This window comes from Giraffa tippelskirchi, chromosome 8 (genome assembly GCF_054371585.1).
Source record: "Giraffa tippelskirchi isolate mGirTip1 chromosome 8, T2T-mGirTip1v1.2.pri, whole genome shotgun sequence".
NCBI lineage: Eukaryota > Metazoa > Chordata > Mammalia > Artiodactyla > Giraffidae > Giraffa > Giraffa tippelskirchi.
The window spans coordinates 40,816,729-40,831,630 of NC_137282.1; the positions used below are offsets into that span (position 1 = coordinate 40,816,729).

A 14,902-nucleotide genomic window follows, 5' to 3' on the forward strand; every position below is an offset into this window, starting at 1 on the left:
ATAAAAATCTGAGTTGTGCCTGACCAAAAAAAAAAAAAAAAAGGAAAGGAAAGTTTTCATTCATTTTAAAAAGTTTCCGCAAGGGAATTACCTGAATTTAGAAAAATAAAAGGAACTCAGTGAGTAATGGGAATTATCTTATGAAGCAATTCCTATATCAGTCTTTATCTGCTTTGTTAAAATTGCTGTGTCACCAACGAAGCCAGAGTAACTAGACTCTGCGTGTGCTCAGTCGCTCAGTCTTGTCTGACTTTTTTGAGACCCCATGGACTGTAGCCCACCAGGCTCCTCTATCCATGGAGTTTTCCAGGCAAGAATACTAGAGTTGGTTGCCATTTTCTATGTCAAAGGATTTTCCCAACCCAGGGATTGAACCCAGATCTCGTGTTTCCTTCACTGGCAAGAGGATTCTTTACCACTGTGCCACCTGGGAAGCATCTACCAAAAAGATGAAATTATTCAAGAGGAATGCTTTTGTCAGAGTTCTTTATATGCCAGTTCCAAGATACCTGCAGAAGATTCCTCATCAACTTTACAAGAAACCTGGTGGCAATTGGGTTTTATAGAATCCACACCCTTGGAAGGTAAGAGATTTGGTCTAATTATATTATGTATGATGTCTGAATTGCCTATTATCTTTTCCTTCTCAAAAGTTGATTATCAAACAGTAGTACTACCTCTCATAATACACAAAATTCCTACTTCAAGGTATCAGAGCATATTGAATCAGAGAGGAATTAATTTTGTTTTCCCTGCCATGTAGAAGTTACATAAATGTTTGTGGGTACCTATTGGTTATTACATTTCTTTATCCTCAGGCCTTTGGATAAATAGAATGGATGAACCAAACTCTAAAGAAACCAAAACCCAACAAAACAATTCAACAATTCATTGGCTAACCTTCCACAATCTATTGGATTAAAATGATCTGGAGCTTTACTATTATACTAGCTTTGGTAAAAAGTACAGAATTCCTGCAAGCAAGAATATACTTTTCCCTTTGATTTTAGGTTTGACACATCTACAGACTGGGTCTGAGATGCTGCCCTGGGCCTGATTTAACTGAATTCCCCATAATTGTTTCCAATATTTTAAAAGGCTTCCTCCTTCCCTGGAAACTAAATTCGTAAGGACCTGGAGGATCAACATAGAGAAGTCTGTCATTTCTCTTGGGAGATTTCATCTACATAAAAGTGTTCTAGAGGAAAGATAGACTGTCCCCATGCTGAGAGGGATCCTTTCAAGTGTTACTTATCATTCCGAAAGCTATTAATGTGAAATGAATACCTAGTGGGATTCATGTTTCCTATGTGAGCCAACACCTCAGGAGAACTAAATTGTGGCTTCCACACAACACCAGAAATGTAGGTTTTCCAGACTCACTGATACTGAACTCAATTGAACTGGTACTGAACTCAATTGTAAGGAGGTCTTCTAAAGAACTTACTACCAATATTTTACCTTGCTATACTATTCTTATATTTTATTCTAATGTCCTATTCATAGTGAGAGTTGTTTCAATGACTTAAAGGACCAAATTTACATTTAACCTTCTATACTACTTTTCTTCCTGTACTTCCAATAATACATACAGAAGGGAACAGCTGGGTACCGACAATATGAGGCCACCTCAGAAAAGACAGAAAGATGTAGAAAAGGTAAGCTTTTAATTTATAGACAGAAATCCAGCATTTACAGACAGAGGTTACAAAAGACAGGTCTAATATTATTCAGTTAATATTGGAAGGTAAATTCTTGCTGGTAAAATATAGACAGATAAACACAGGTGAATGCCTATTATTCATGGAGACATAATTAACTTATCATAATAAAGCTATTGATTTTAACCTATGTGAAAAATGGCCCACTGTTTGTATTTGTTTTAATGAGTTAAAACAATTAGAGCTATGTAGATTAAACACTATAATTTCAATCTGAACACTTCAATGAGTGCCTCCTAATAAGACTGCAAAACCTGCTAACAGCCATGGACATCGTTTTCTTTCACATCCAGGAAAAATTATCTGGGAAGACAAAATAATTACCAAAGCACCTAGATTAGTGTGTAAATGTAATGTTGCTTATGTGATTGATGAAAACAAGAAAAATTTACTGGCTTTACAAGAAAAACTCACAGAAAAGACAGAAAGATATAGAAAAAGAAAGCTTTTGATTAATAGAAATCCGGCATTTACAGACAGAGGGTGCAAAAGACAGGTCTAATATTATTCAGTTAATATTGGAAGGTAAATTCTTCCAATTTTAAAATTTAAATATTTTATTTTATTTATTTGTTAAATAAATATTTATTATTATTCTAAATATAAACATATAAATATATAAAATAAGTAATATTAAATAGTTATTTTTAAAATAAAATAGAAATATTTTAAAATTAATAATCAAGCTCAAGAGTAAAGCAATAAAGAAATAACAATTTGTGTAATTAATTTTATCATGTTGTTAATCAAGAATCTGCCTTAATAATTCATTAATAGCATGATATATTTAAAGGTAATTCTCCAAGACAAACACTGATTCTAAAAAAATCCATCCCATTGTTATTCTGATAACTGCTTTGCTTTTTATTTTGATAAGGACTTGCTAGATATTTAGACAGCTGGATTTCTCTGCAGCTACTAAGAGAAAGGTTGAACTAGAGGTAGAGATAATGGAAAAGTCAAATGTTACCAACAGATATGAACAATAATAGGAGAAAACACATAGGTAAACACAAATCTAAAAATAATAAATTTTAGATTTTTCTGATGCCAAACAGAGAGTAAACTAAGCCTTTCTTTTAGCATTTTTCCTTTTAAAAATGTGTTTGTATGTTATTCCTCTGTATCTTTGAGATGTGTACAATTTTTCAAAAAGATAAATGAATTTCTTGCCAGTTTTGCATTCCAGGGGTGTTTTTCTTGGAGTCTTGGAATATTAGCATCAAGGAGGTGGCAACCTGTAATCTATTCTCTGTGGGAGTTTATCCAAGGCACTTGCCTCCAAGTTACATCTTCCACTTGTCAAAAAAAGATACAAGAAGTGAATGCAGTAACAAAATTTCATTTTCTGAAATGGAAACCAATAAACAAGGGTAAAAATGCATTTTAGAACACCAATCATGCTTACAAGAATAAAATTCATAGTACAATATTTTCCTTCTTTACACATCCACCCTCATTACTCATTACTGGACTCACTTCCACTACTTGATTCTTCATATACCATGAATACCAACAAAGTATGCACACCATATTATTCCTGATCTTGGTAAGATATATCATCACAGTATCTGTGTATGAATAATCCTACTTTGAACATGGGAGAATTCCTATTTAAAAAATGAATTATCCGTGTTGACACAGTTCTTGCATTTTATAAACTATTGCTTGTTCATTGTTGTCAAACATCTTGGGAAAATTTAATTTTGGTGAGGTCCCCACCACTAGATGATTTCCCAAAACTCCAACATTTTTTTTTGAAATGTTTCTTTTGTATTGGGGTATAACCAATTTAAAATGTTGTGATAGTTTTAGCTGAACAGCAAAGCAACTCAGCCATACATATACAGGTATCCATTTCTCCTTCAACCAACCCGCCCTGCCCCAGTCCGGGCTGCCACATAACATTGAGCAGAATTCCATGTGCTATGCAATATGTCCTTGTCGGTTATCCATTTTAAATATAGCAGTGTGTACATGACCATCCCAAACTCTGTAACTATCCCTTCCCACTGGTCACCAGAAGTTTGCGTTCTAAGTCTGTGAGTCTCTTTCTTGGCTATTGTAAACAGTGATGCAATGAACACTGGGCTGTATGTATCCTTTTGGATCATGTTTTTCTCTGAACATATGTCCAAGAATGGGATTGTAGGGTCATATGGTAGCTCTATATGTAATGTTTTGGGAGGACCGTCCATGCTGCTTTCAATGGTGGCTGCACTAATTTACATTCCCACTAACAGTGTAGGAAGATTCCCTTTTCTCCACACCCTTTCCAGCTTTAACTGCTTGTGGATTTTTCTTTTTTTTTTGACGACAGCCATTCTGACTGATGTGAGGTGATATCTCATTATAGGTTTGATTTGACTTTCTCTAATAATTAGCAATGTTGAACATCTTTCCATGTGCCTATTGGCTATCTGTATGTCTTCTTTAGGGGAATATCTTCTTAGGTCTTCTCATTTTTCAAGTGGGCTGTTTGGTTTGATGCTGTTAAATGTCATGAGCTATTTGTAAATTTTGGAGATTAATCCCTTATTGGTCACACCATTTGCAAATATTTTCTCCCAATCTGTGGGTTGTCTTTTGATTCTGTTTATCATTTCCTTTGCTGTGCAAAAGTTTTTGAGTATGAGTAGGTCCCATTTGTTTATTTTTGTTTTTATTGCCATTATTCTGGGAGATGGAACAAAAAAAGATTTTTCTGTAATTTCTGTCAGGGAGTATTCTGCATATGTTTTCCTCTAGGAGTTTTATAGTCTCTGGTCTTACATTTAGGTCTTTAATCTATTTTAAGCTTATTTTTTGTACGGAGTTAAATGATGATCTATTTTCATCAAAACAGCAATGTTTAAAAATGTGGCTGCAAATGATTTAGGGTGACTTCAGTAATATTTTCTTTGCCCAATTATTAATGAATTCCTAAAGTATCAGTCCAATTCAGTTGCTCACTCATGTCCATCTCTTTGCAACCCCACAGACTGCAGCATGCCAAGCTTCCCTGTCCATCACCAACGCCCGAAACTTACTCAAACTCACGTCCATCGCGTCAGTGATGCCATCCAACCATCTCATCCTCTGCCATCCCCTCTTCAGCCTTCAATTTTCCCAGCATCAGAATTTTTTCCAATGAGTCAGCTCTTTGCATCAGGTGGCCAAAGTATTGGAGTTTCAGCTAAAGCACCAGTCCTTCCATTGAATATTCAGGACTATTCTGAAGTACAGTTTATAATAAAATATTAATGTACCAATATGTTAATACAACAAAATATAGTTATTAAAAAAATAAATGTTTAATTTAGTTCCCCAAAAGGTTTTTCAAATTGCTATATATTTAAATTTTCTCCATCTATTTCTAGATATTCCTAAGAGAAAATGTTACAACTGTTGCATAGAGAAGTAATTACTACTCAAATTGTGTCCATAACATGTAATGTGCACTTGTTCGAATTTTCTTTTGATAAAATTAACATGAATTTACATTCCAAACAACAGAGTGGGAGAGTTCATTTATCTCCACAGTCTCTACAGAATTTATTGTTTGTACTAATGAGAATGTACTGTATAGTGGAGGGAACTCTACTCAACACACTGTGGTGACCTAAATAGGAAGAAAATCCAAAAAAGAGAGGATACACACACACACACACACACACATAAGTTATTCACTTTGCTGTACAGCAGAAGCACAATATTTTAAAGCAAATATACTCCAATAATTTTCTTTTTTAAAGTATGCATTAAAACTTGGAAGAGGGTGTTTGCCATGGCCAGTGCATTCTCTTGGGAAAACTCTATTAGCCTTTGCCCTGCTTCATTCTGTACTCCAAGGCCAAATTTGTCTGTTCCTCCAGGTGTTTCTTGACTTCCTCCTTGTCCATTCCAGTCCCCTATAATGAAAAGGACATCTTTTGGGGGTGTTAGTTCTAGAAGGTCTTTTAGGTCTTCATAGAACCATTCAACATCAGCTTTTTCAGCATTACTGGCCAGGGAATAGACTTGAATTACAGTGATATTGAATGGTTTTCCTTTGAAACGAACAGAGATCATTCTGTCGTTTTGGAAATTGCATCCAAGTACTGCATTTCAGACTCTTTTGTTGACTATGATGGCTACTCCATTTCTTCTAAGGGATTCTTGCCCACAGTAGTAGATATAATGGTCATCTGAGTTAAAATCACCCATTCCAGTCCATTTTAGGTCGCTGATTCCTAAACTGTCAGCGTTCACTCTTGCCATCTCACTGTTTAACCACTTCTAATTTGCCTTGATTCATGGACCTAACATTCCAGGTACTTATGCAATATTGCTCTTTACAGCATCGAACCTTGCTTCTATCACCAGTCACGTCCACAACTAGGTGTTGTTTTTGCTTCGGCTCTGTCTCTTCATTCGTTCTGGAGTTATTCTTCACTGATCTCCAGTAGCATATTGGGCACCTATCGACCTGGGGAGTTAAACTTTTAGTGTCCTATCTTTCTGCCTTTTCATACTGTTCATGGGGTTCTCAAGGCAGGAATACTTGAAGTGGTTTGCCATTCCCTTCTCCAGTGGACCACATATTGTCAGAACACTCCAACATGACCCACAGTCTTGGGTGGCCCTACACGGCATGGCTTAGTTTCACTGAGTTAGACAAGGCTATGGTCCATGTGATTAGATTGGTTAGTTTTCTGTGGTTGTGGTTTCAGTCTGTCTGCCCTCTGATGCCGTGTCTCAGCAACTACCATCTTATTGGGGTTTCTCTGACCTTTGACAGGGGTATCTCCTCTCAACCGCTCGCTGATCCAGCGCCCCACAGCCGCCACTCGCCATCATAGCAAACACCCTCTTTCAACAACACAAGAGAAGACTCTACACATGGACATCACTAGGTGCTCAATACCAAAATCAGACTGATTATATTCTTTGCAGCCAAAGATGGAGAAGCTCTATACAGTCAGCAAAAACAAGACCAGGAGCTGACTGCTGACTCAGATCATGAACCCTTATTGCCAAATTCAGACTTAAATTGAAGAAAGTAGGTAAAACCACTAGACCATTCAAGTATGATCTAAATAAAATCCCTTCCAATTATACAGTGGACGTAAGAAATAGATTTAAGGAACTAGATCTGATAGAGAGAGTGATGATGAACTGTGAACAGAGATTCGTGACGTCGTACAGGAGACAGGGATCAAGACCATCCCCAAGAAAAAGAAATGCAAAAAAGCAAAATGGCTGTCTGATGAGGCCTTACAAATCGCTGTGTAAAGAAGAGAAACAAAAAGCAAAGGAGAAAAGGAAAGATATACCCATCTGAAATCAGAGTTCCAAAGAATAACAAGGAGAGATAAGAAAGCCTTCCTCAGTGATCAGTGCAAAGAAATAGAGGAAAACAATACAATGGAAAAGATTAGAGATATCTTCAAGAAAATTAGAGATAACAAGGAAACATTTCATGCAAAGATGGGCTCAATAAAGGACAGAAATGGTATGGACCTAACAGAAGCAGAAGATATTAAGAAAAAGTGGCAAGAATACACAGAAGAACTGTACAAAAAAGATCTTCATGACCCAGATAATCCCAATGGTGTGATCACTCACCTAGAGCCAGACATCTTGGAATGTGAAGTCAAGTGGGCCATAGGAATCATCACTACGAACAAAGTTAGTGGAGATGATGGAATTCCAGTTGAGCTATTTCAAATACTAAAAGATGATGCTGTGAATGTGCTGCACTCAATATGCCAGCAAATTTGGCAAACTCAGCAGTGGCCACAGGACTGGAAAAGGTCAGTTTTCCTTCCAATCCCTAAGAAAGGCAATGCCAAAGAATGCCCAAACTACCACACAATTGCACTTATCTCACACACTAGTAAAGTAATGCTCAAAATTCTCCAAGTCAGTCTTCAATAATACATGAACTGTGAACTTCCAAACTGTCAAGCTGGTTTTAGAAAAGGCGGATGAACCAGTGATCAAATTGCCAACATCCACTGGATCATTGAAAAAGCAAGAGAGTTCCAGAAAAACATCTGTTTCTGCTTTACTGACTTTTACAAAGCCTTTGATTGTGTAGATCACAATAAACTGTGGAAAATTCTGAAAGAGATGGGAATACTAGACCACCTGACATGTCTCTTGAGAAACCTGTATGCAGATCAGGAAGCAACAGTAAGAACTGGACATGGAAAAACAGACTGTTTCCAAAAAGGAAAAGGAGTACGTCAAGGCTGTATATTGTCACCCTGCTTATTTAATTATAGGCAAAGTCCATCATGAGGAACGCTGGGCTGGATGAAACACAAGCTGGAATCAAGATTTATGGGAGAAATAAAAAAAACCTCAGATATGCAGATGACACTACCTTTATGGAAGAAAGTGAAGAAGAATTAAAGAGCCTCTTGATGAAAGTGAAAGAAGAGAGTGAAAAAGTTTGCTTATAGTTCAACATTCAGAAAACTAAGATCATGGCATCTGGTCCCATCACTTCATGGCAAATAGATGGGGAAACTGTGGAAACAGTGGCTTATTTACTTTTGGGGGGCTCCAAAATCACTGCAGATGATGATTGCAGCCATGAAATTAAAAGACGCTTACTCCTTGGAAGGAAAGTTATGACCAACCTAGGCAGCATATTAAAAAGTAGAGACATTACTTTGCCAATATAGGTCCATCTAGTCAAGGTTGTGGTTTTTCCAGTAGTCATGTATGGATGTGAGAGTTGGACTGTGAAGAAAGCTGAGTGCCGAAGAATAGATGCTTTTGAACTGTGGTGTTGGAGAGGACTCTTGAGAGTCCCTTGGACTGCAAGGAGATCCAACCAGTTCATCCTAAGGGAGATCAGTTCTGAGTGTTCATTGGAAAGACTGATGCTGAAGCTGAAACTCCAATACTTTGGCCACCTGATGGGATGAGCTGACTCATTTGAAAAGACCCTGTTGCTGGGAAAGATTTAGGGCAGGAGGAGCAGGGGACAACAGAGAATGAGATGGTTGGATGGAATCACTGACTCAATGGACTTGAGCTTGAGTGAACTCTGGGAGTTGGTGATGGACAGGGAGGCCTGGTGTGCTGAGGTCCATGGGGTCGCAAAGAGTCAGACATGACTGAGTGACTGAACTGTACTGAAACCTTGGAAGATCTTATTTTTTTATGCCACTGGATATGGAAAATAATTGTCCATGAATTATTTTGAGTATAAAAAATATAATGGATCTGATAAAGTAAGAAGAGAGAGGCAGCAGATATTGGGCTGTGCAAGAATGATTAGTTCACAGTATAGAAAAACTTTCATTTCACCAGCATTTTTCAGAATTAGTATGCAGTCTAGGAGTTTTGTGTATTCCATTTTTTGAAAGTGTTATGTATGAGTTTCTTGAGATAATATAGTGGAAAGTAGTTCATTGGTAATTTCAGATAACTTGATTTACATATAATTTATGCAATGACATTTTGATATGCTAAATTTTGATGAGTCAAAGAACTGACTTCCTTTGAAAACAATAAAATAGCATTTCCTTAAATTGGTTAAGTCAAAAACTATAACTTGTTTTAACATGATGATATTCTTTGTCAAGAAATAAATTTTTTTTCTATTTTCAATTAACTAGAGAGAGTCAATGTAGAGGAGAGATAAAGAGTATATATAATCACAATAAGATATTCAGTTATACAGATATATAATGTCAATTTGAAAAAAAATTGATCATGTGACATTAGTCACACTACAGATAAGATTTTACTTTACATTGAAACATTCTACATAGTTTCACACAGTTTATTCTAACCTCAGTATAACCTGAATAAAGATGGCCAGTATATCATTTCAAAGGTATACCTAATTCTAGACAGGAAAAACAAAAACAAAAACATGATATACTTAGTAACACATGCCAACTATCAAGTTTGCAGTGCTGTTCTCTTAGATATGAGCATCTGGAGATTTTCCATGGCAAATAGGTCCAGCCTGTTTTAGAGAATTTTATGAACCTCACCCCATTAGTTGCTATAGCACCATAGATTCCAGAATATGAACATACAATTCCTTTAATGGAGCTTTGAGTTTCACATTCACATAATCACCTAATTTGTATTTCCACCTGCGTTTGTCAAGACATTTCAATGGGCTTCCCTTGTGGCTCATCTGGTGAAGAATCCGCCTCCAATGCGGGAGACCTGGGTTCGATCCCTGGGTCAGGAAGATTCCCCTGGAGAAGGGAAAGGCTATCCACTTCAGTATTGTGGCCTGAAGATTTCCATGAACTGTATAGTTCATGGGATTGCAGAGTCGGACACAACCGAGCGACCTTCACTTTCACTTTTCAATGATTTCAGTGACTTTCTATGATGTGATATCACAAGTGAAGAACTGGAATGGTAGAAAGCTAATAGGCCATTGCTTGGTGGTAGAAACATAGTGAATGATATGGCTAGGAATGAAATGGACAGAAATTTTTGTCACAAAAGTAGGAAAGGCTGCAGAGCTATGTTTAGAGTCCTATGAGGCCACAGATATGGGAAAAATATACTCTCTCTCACAGTCTGTGAACCCTGAGAGAAGATAATCAAAGATATGACTTTAAGGAATGCATTCAATGGCCAAGCATTTTCTACAGTTAGAAAATTTTTTAAAAAATATATATAGTAAGAGAAGAAGAAACAAAAGAGAGTGCAGTATGCAAAGGTCTCCCTGGAGAAAGCTCTCAGCCAAACAGAAGAGTGTTATTAGAGATTGGGTGTTCAAATGCATCTTTGACATTGCTTTCTGTAAAGAGACTTCTTGAATTTCTGTACAGGTATTTCTTTTTGTGTGATCTATTCCTTTTTTATATATTCATTATTTGGAAAAATTTAGAAAACACATAGGAATAATTGCTTGTTAATCCTCCACTCAATGTTAATTGCTGCTAATATGTATACATATACATTCACACTAATGTATACTTATACACCTTTTTCATTGATATGTATTTACAAGTTGTATGCATTTTATTCATAATATTATTATTCTACATATTCAATATAGATTAAACATTTTACTATGCCATTCAGCATTATTTTTTAAATGACTTTCATGGTTATATGATATCTTATAAAATTTGTTATATAATCTGTTCCAGTTTCTTCTAATTGAACTTGGGGACTATTCCCAATATTTACTATTCAATACAGTTGTACAATAAACACATTTTTAAATTGTCAATACGCATTTAAAAATCAGTGATCTTGGGAAAATGTGCAATTATATTTAAATTGTGTCTATATGTATTCAGAAAGCATATCAAATGTATCAAAATTATATATCACAATTTTGTATATGTATATATTTCAAAAATATACAAAAGTACATTATGCATATATATTTCAAATTTTATTTCAGAAATATAATACCAAATAATCAACAGTTTAGTTGAGTGGTTGTTGTGTACCTATTTCAAAGCAAAACATAGATGATGTAGAATTGCTTCTCCAATTCCTATTAGGTCAATTTTCCCCCACAGCTATCAGTACTTTAAGATTTTTTTAAGTTACCAATAATTTATACTGGCAAGTTGTAGCATTTTTATTACTAAAACTTTGAGATACATAAACCAGGAAGGGATACATATAAAGCCTGATTGTTGTAGGTGAAGTTCTCATCAGCATACAGTGAGGTGGGTATTAGCATGTAGAAGGTGGAATAGGGAATGCTTTGGTATCAAGCACTGTGGGGCTGAGGAGACTATAGGAAAGGAAGCTAAGTTTCCTTTAAAGAAAATGAGGCTTTAGACATCAAAGTAGTCACAACAAAGCCCCAACTAACCCTGTGGGAGCTTTGAAGCTAGAAGAGCCGTCAAAGTGTCCCAGAGTTGGAACAGGAATGTTGAGCTATTAAATTAGCTAGGACTAACATAACAAAAATCACAAACTGAGCGGCCTAACAAAATAAATTTGTTTTCTCATAGATCTGTTGGCTCAAAAACCTGTATCGAGTTGGTGGAAGGCTTGGTTTCTCCTGAGGCCTCTCTGGCTCAGATTACTACCTCACTCACCTCACGTGGCCTTTTCTCTGTGCATATTTATTCCTGTCATCTCTCACTTCTTCTAAAGGTACTGATTCTATTGGATTAGGTATGTGTTTGTGAGCATGTGTACTCAGTCATGTCCAACTCTCTGCAACCCCACGGACTGTGGCCTGACAGGCTCCTCTGTCCATGGAATTCTCCAGGCAAGAAATACTGGAGTGGGTTGCCATATTCTTTTCCAGGGGATCTTCCCTGGACCCAAGGATGGAAACCTCATCTCAGCCTAAATTATGAAGAAGGTACAAAATGACAAAAAAATAAAACAAAACAGCAAAAATAGGGTGTTGGGGACAAAAGCAAAGCACTACACATATACCTTGCACACAGCATCGATAAGAGGTTGGGTAAGCCAACCATAAGCCACCCCCGCAACCCAATCTCTGAACCCACCTCTACCCTCACCCTCAATAAGAAACAAGCATACTCACTCCCATAGGAGTAAGGGAAACTGTTCCTTGTTTCTACTCCCTTGTGCTGTAGCACAAGTCCTATAAAAACCTTGCCTGATTTCTTGTCTGACCTCTTGTCAATTGCTGTTGATTAAGGAGTTCAAGAACCCTGGTCAGTAATGCTTGCAATATCACTGCCTTCTAGAGAATGAATAACCCTAAATAGGGGCTATCCAGCCTAGAAGATTATTCAGCACCATGTAGCCAGTATTCCATGAGCGAATGAATGGCATACTGTCATGAAAGTACAAAAGATTAAAAATGAGTCAACATGCTACTACATAAAGTCATTAGAAATTGCCTGGGACATACTAAGTTGTCAATACTTTCTATTCTACACCATTATCATTGAATGTAGAAAGGTGAAATACATTATTAGGACAATCACCAAATCCATCAACCATAACTTTACTCACTTTGAAGTACATACTTCATTGGGTTTCCCAGAAGGCTTTCCAGGCAAAGCCTTCATCCAACACACTTTTTTTAAATTGCCTGAAAATACTAGTGATCAAACTGCTTTTATCTAAAAACCTGAAGTATTTAAAATATAACCTATTAAAAAGACCTAAGGAGTATCACTACAAATAGCATAATGGATTGCAATTTTAAAATCTCTGTCATTTCAATTTACTGCATATATTAATGGTAGACTGGCCAAGGCTGAAATATATTATAAAAATGCAAATCAAGTTTATGTATTAATGGAGATTTTATATACTCAGGAAAATACTATTAGTATTAGAATTGAAGAAATAATGAACTAGAATCTCTAGAGTTTTAGGAATAAAATGAGATTTAAGGGTCAAATTGACTTTAGTTTCCTCCTGAGAAAATTTTATATTTTTTGACTTTACAGGGTATAAATATCAAACTCAGAATTTATAGAAAAACAATATTAAGGCTACTATTAAAAAATGTTAAATTATGGAAGCACTGAATTGGGTCATTCATGTGAACAGAGGAAACATTATTATGTAAATATTTTGTGAGGTTATAAACATAAAATTTGTATATCTAAAATGGCAAAATTATACATTTTAAGTTTTAAAATATAAAATTTAGTTTGTGAATGAAAAATTATTTTCATATATAACAAATACTGATTTTTAAAATTGTACAAAATAATTTTATAAACAAAAAGGAGCATAAAATGAATGAATCAAATACTAAGATTAGTTTAGTTCATGTATATATTCAAATTAAAACACTGTATATTTCCAGATTCCTCACATCATATCTCTGATATTTTAAACTATTTGAAATACTTATTGAGTAAATGAATACATTCAAATAATTATCATTGAGTTTGTGATCTGGAGAATATGAGATGTACATTCACCATAATAAGATAGAAAAACTTAAATTCAATATCAAGCATATTAGAAATAGTGCATTAGGTGTTTGAAAGGAGAAAGTTATAAAAAGTAATTCCAAGATGTAATGAAGAATAAAGACCCTTATTCTACTAAACATCAGAATTACTAGAATGTTCAATCATCCTTCATCCAACAAGTATTTGTTGAACTGTTAGATGTGCCAATCATGTAGTTACATGAGTTGTTAACTTTGTAATCATGATAGGTTATTAGCCACCACCCCACTATCCACCCACTAGTGCTCTTCTCCAACATCCGGAGCTTTATAGCAGAACCCCCAAACTCCCTGCAATTAAAGGCTCAAATTCAAGTAGAATTAGTGGTCGCCTGGACACTACTTCAACTCTGATTCCAATCTACAGTGAATAGGCTGTAGTAGCATTATATGGTTTCCAACATTCTGGATGCTACTGCAGGACTTGTATTCAATCAATTACATTTCCCAGAGTTATCTTCACTGTAGGGAAAGGAACAGAAATAGCTTGAGATGTTGAAGATGGAGGCAAAACAGTAGATATGTTTCTCTTTTAATCTCAAAAATTCAGTGTGGGGCATGAGAGATTACAGCTGGTCACATAATGGTCTCTTCTGCTGTTGATGTGAGGCAGCAACTAGGCTCCTCTACCTCCTGATGGATTTCTTAAGATCATCCAACTACTGGGCCAGGTGTATGTTTTGCTTCATGATAAAGGGCATTATCTTTTCCTGTGGCATATCTCTATCTAGGTGAAGTCCAGGTATTGAGAGACTAAGGAGGGTTTTAGGCTATCCTTGTGGGTTCCAGCACATCCTCACTGGTTCAAGTTTTTCCTTGCTTCCCCTAATTTGTGCCTATATTTCTTTGCTGATGGTCCTACTGATTTCAGAGTCTAACTGCAGATGGAAAAAAAAATCAGCCTCACCTAGATTTTTTAATGATTCCCAATGATGCCTCAGGGATTACCTGGTAGCTCAAATGGCAAAGAGTCTGCATGCAATGCAGGAGATCGGAGTTCAATCTGTGGGTCGGGAAGATGCCCTGGAGAAGGAAAATGGCAACCCACTTCAGTATTCTTGCCTGGAAAACCCCATAGATGGAGGAGCCTGGCAGGCTACAGTCCATGGGGTCACAGAGAGTCAGACACGACTGAGTGACTTCACTTTCAATGATGCCTCTAACAAATGCTTCTATACATATTCTTTAGTAAGTTCTGCTTCTCTTGTTTTCAGGTATAAAATTTAGTACAGTAAATGTTTCTAGTGGAACAGAACCCTAAAATGGATAATTTGAATTGTGTACAGTTTATCCACAGTGATCTTATATG

At 36.1% G+C, this 14,902-nt stretch overlaps 2 long non-coding RNA genes across 3 annotated transcripts; one reads left to right on the plus strand and one right to left on the minus strand.

Annotated features, from left to right (window-relative positions):
- Positions 1-2,423: 2,423 nt before the first annotated feature.
- On the minus strand, positions 2,424-9,706 carry LOC145518623 (uncharacterized). Of its 2 annotated transcripts, XR_014063043.1 has the most exons (3): positions 9,600-9,706; positions 4,751-4,935; positions 2,424-3,069 (listed from the first exon to the last, which is right to left on the minus strand). It is a non-coding gene; the product is annotated as an uncharacterized LOC145518623 (long non-coding RNA). The 2 variants fall into 2 exon arrangements; XR_014063042.1 differs by lacking the exon at positions 2,424-3,069 and having other exon boundaries at positions 4,018-4,935; positions 9,600-9,704.
- Positions 9,707-9,730: 24 nt separating this feature from the next.
- LOC145518624 (uncharacterized) lies at positions 9,731-12,472 on the plus strand. The gene is made up of 2 exons (XR_014063044.1): positions 9,731-10,501; positions 11,651-12,472. It is a non-coding gene; the product is annotated as an uncharacterized LOC145518624 (long non-coding RNA).
- The last annotated feature ends 2,430 nt before the right edge of the window (positions 12,473-14,902 follow it).